This window comes from Pteropus medius, unplaced genomic scaffold (assembly GCF_902729225.1).
Source record: "Pteropus medius unplaced genomic scaffold, Ma_sr-lr_union100, whole genome shotgun sequence".
Lineage (NCBI taxonomy): Eukaryota > Metazoa > Chordata > Mammalia > Chiroptera > Pteropodidae > Pteropus > Pteropus medius.
The window spans coordinates 12,154,831-12,159,189 of NW_024342474.1; the positions used below are offsets into that span (position 1 = coordinate 12,154,831).

The 4,359-nt window shown below is 35.9% G+C and overlaps 1 pseudogene; it reads right to left on the minus strand.

Moving 5' to 3' along the window:
- Nucleotides 1-3,023: 3,023 nt before the first annotated feature.
- LOC120605129 (uncharacterized) lies at nt 3,024-3,142 on the minus strand (annotated as a pseudogene).
- Nucleotides 3,143-4,359: the final 1,217 nt, after the last annotated feature.

Genomic DNA, 4,359 nt, shown 5'->3' on the forward strand with positions numbered 1-4,359 from the left:
CCATGTCCATGAGTCTCTGTTTGTCCTGTTCATTTGTTGCTTTTAGGTTTATATCCCACATATAAGTGATATCATGTGATTTTCAACTTTTTCAGTCTGGCTTATTTCGCTTAGCATGATTATCTCGAGGTCCATCCATGTTGTCACAAATGACAGTATTTCATCTCTTTTTATGGCTGAGTAATATTCCATTGTATATATGTACCACAGCTTCTTTAGCCAATCATCTATCATAGGACACTTTACTTGCTTCCATGTCCTGGTCACTGTGAATAGTGCTGCTATGAACATCGGTGTGTAAATATCTTTTTGGATATGGGTTTTTAAGTCTTTGGGGTAGAGGGATTGCTGGATCATATGGTAGATCAATTCTTAGCTTTTTGAGGAACCTCCATACTGTTTTCCATAGTGGCTGTACTAATTTGCAGTCCCACCAGCAGTATGTGAGGGTTCCTTTTTCTCCGTATCCTCCCCAACATTTGTTATGACTTGTCCTGTTGATTATAGCTATTCTAACAGGTGTGCGATGGGATCTCATTGTGGTTTTGATTTGCATTTCCCTAACAACTAGCGATGTTGAGCATCTTTTCAAATATTTGTTGACCATTTGTATGTCCTCTAGGGAGAAGTGTCTGTTCAGGTCCTCTGCTCTTTTTTTTTTGATTGGATCGTCTGCTTTTTGTTGTTATTGAGCTGTATGAGTTCTTTGTATATTTTGGATATTAGGCCCTTATCGAAGGTGTTGCTTGCAAATATATTTTCCCATTCGCATGGGTGTCTCTTTACCTTGTTGATGATTTCTTTTGCTGAGCAGAAGCTTTTTAGTTTGATGTAGTCTCATTCATTTATTTTTGCTTTTACTTTCCTTGCCTTTGAGGTCAAATTCATAAAATCCTCTTTAAGTCCAAGGTCCTTGAGTTTAGTTCCTATGTTTTCTTCTATGCATTTTATTGTTTCAGGTCTTATATTCGGGTCCTTAATCCATTTTGAGTTAATTTTAGTGTGTGGTGATAGACAACAGTCTAATTTCATTCTTTTGCAGGTGGCTTTCCAGTTTTTCCAGTACCATTTATTGAAAAAGTTTTCCTTTCTCCACTGTATGTTTTTGGATTTTTTGTAAAAAATTATTTGCCCATATAAATATTGGTTTACTTCTGAACTCTCGGTTCTATTCCACTGGTCCGTGTGTCTGTTTTGCTGCCAATACCATGCCATTTTGAATACTCTTGCTTTGTAGTTTAACCTGAAGTCTGGCACAGTGATGCCTCCAGCCTCATTCTTTTTCTCAGTATGACTTTGGCAATTCGGGGTCTTTTGTGCTTCCATACAAATCTGATGATTTTTTGTTCTATTTCTTTAAAAAATGCCGATGGGATTTAGATGGGGATTGCATTAAATCTGTATAATGCTTTAGGTAATATGGTCATTTTTAACTATGTTGATTCTTTCAATCCAAGAACACAGAATATCTTTACATTTTTTTTGTATCTTCTTTGATTTCTTTTAATAGGGTCTTGTAGTTTTCATTATATAGGTCTTTCACATGTTTCGTTAAATTTATTCCTAGGTATTTTATTCTTTTTGTTGCAATTGCAAAAGGAATTATTTTTTCCACTTCTTTTTCTGACACTTCATTATTAGAGTATAGGAACACTATGGATTTTTGAACGTTGATTTTGTATCCAGAGACTTTGCTGTATTTGCTTATTGTTTCTAGTGTTCTTGTGGAGTCTTTAGGGTTTTCTATATAGAGAATCATGTCATCCACAAATAGTGACAGTTTGACTTCTTTGTTTCCTATTTGGATGCCTTTTATATCTTTCTCTTGCCTGATTGCACAGTCCTTGCCACTTTAAATAGGGGTGCAGGCTAGCTTGTTGACACCTCTCCTACATTTTGCTATATTTTGCTCTGATTCCTTTTCTCCTATTTACCTAGGTATAGGATACAGATTGACCCATGTGCTACATAAGTGGATATCCAATCAAGAAATGAGATGCTGATCTAATTTTCTTTCAAGAACTACTCATTCCTATGATAGAGGTGGCCTTCACTTCTATCATGTGCAAAGCTGCCTGTTGATAACAAATACTTTTTATTTCCTCCTTTTTTATTATGAATTGAAATTCAGAGATAATAAAATATCATAAAAATATCTTAATTTAAAAAGTAACATTTAAAAAGAATAATATAATGATCTAACTATAAAATAAAGGAAAACAATGTAATTTATAATAAAATTATATGGGCTACGTATTAATATGTAAGTGTTAAGGCATGACAGTACTAGAAAACATAATGAAGCAGTCAGGTGCTTACCGTTACTTCTGATGAGTACTTAGATTTAAGATAAAAAGGCTAGAAGCTATTCTCTATATAGAAAAGAAAATTAAAGGACAGAGGAGTGGTTGGACCCTAATTAAAACTAGTGGAATGATAAGTAATAATAACCTGCCACATGTAAATGATAAGAAAAAAAAGGAAAGAACCTTAATCAAGGTAGTGATAATGTCATGGCAAATTACAAACTGTCAAATGGAAAAAATGAAAAATCAGCAAATGAACTAGTCTTATTTATAAATGTAACATAAAAATAATTTGTATCTTATGACATAGTTTGAGTCAGTGATAAAATAATACAAAAATGTAGTTCCCATCTTGAAATGCCACCACATGTCCAAGTATGTATTCAGTAGCTGAATGTCTGGCAAGACATGCTAAAAGTGTGGAGGTGGGAAACAAATCTTCATTGGGTGGGATGCTCCCATGCAGTGTGGATGTCTGGCATCCTTAGCTCCTTCCCATTAAATGCCTGAAGTGCCTCACAAATATGGTAAGGACAACCAAAAAAGAAACCTCTCAAAATTTCCAGAATGCTCCCTAAGGAATGGTTCTTCCCTTGAGGGGAACATGTCTTAAAATCTTTCGTTGTTGTTTTTTTAGGCAAGGCAACCCTTGGTTGATCTCACAGATTGCAAGGACCTTGTCAGCTTAAGATCCCTTATTTTTTAAAAAAGTTTTTACACCTATAGCACCTGGTCTTCCTAGATGGTCTCCCATCCAAGTACTAACCAGACCTGACTCTGCTTTGCTTCCAAGATGAGATGGGATCGGGTTTGTTCAGGGTAGCACGGCTGTAGACTGTTGCTATTTTCAATTAAGCCAGACCATCTTACTGGCGCATCCCATTAAGAACTGTTTTTGTTTAAATAAGCTTTAGCATGACCTGGCCACTGGTCTACCCTGAAACTCAAACAGTATTATCTATAAATGTGACAGTGAAGATGCTGTTCACATCACACAGGGTCTTCTACGCAGACCATGTTTACTTCTAACTCGATATTGGGATACTTCAGCTTCTCCTGAGTACTATTTTGACTCATGTATCTAATCGCGTTTCCTTTTTTTGTGTTGGGTGAAGCTTAGAGTCAATTTCCAGCAAGTTGATGGGATGGCATAGAATGTCTTGTATGTACTACATTCATTCTTGATTTTTATCTTATTTTCTACTCTCTTTCCTCTTTTACTTTGATCATTTCTGTGTTGAGAAGCTGGAGTTGGTGTATTGAATTTAGAATATACAGATTATGATCTGCTCAATGAGGAGGCACAAGCTACCCGTACGGATAGCAGGTAGCTCCCTCGACATCAAGTTTTCACTTTAGGGAAGTGAAATCCATAGGGTCCTTTGATTGAAGGCTCAGTTCAGTACACCTACACAAAGGAAGTAGAGTCACAGGTACTATTTTTTACAAATTTCAGAAGTAAAGGAGTGCCATTGAGCCAGAGGAAGGGCAGTCTTGTATCCCAAATCACCAGGGAGTAAGAAATAGAGAGCAGGGACTCATAGACACAGACAACGGTTTAGAAGGTTACTGGAGGGAACGGGAGGAGAGGGGAAGTAGATAAAGGTAAAGGGGGTCAATATATGATGATGGAAGGCATTTTAACTTTCGGTGGTGAACACACAATTCAATATACATATTACGTATTATTGAATTGTACATTTGAAACCTATATAATTTTGTTATCCAATGTCAACCCAATAAATTTAATAAAAAAAGAAATTGAGAGCAGGGTAGCAAGCACCTATTACATATATGAGCAGAGGTCACTTATTTTTTCATGGGCTTAACTCTAAGTGGTTATTTTAAAAGGTGTCCTGGGAAAAGTAAAGCTTGAACTTGTGGAGGCTGTCCTAAACTCAAGTCCTTATCTAATTATCTAGACTTTGGGTGTGGGCAGAATTATCACACTATAAAATGCCTAGGCAGCAACTCAGAAAAAGTTGTTTTCTCAAAAGTTGTTTTTCTTGTTATAGCTTCATACACATATCTGTCTTTAAAATAAACATTTTTT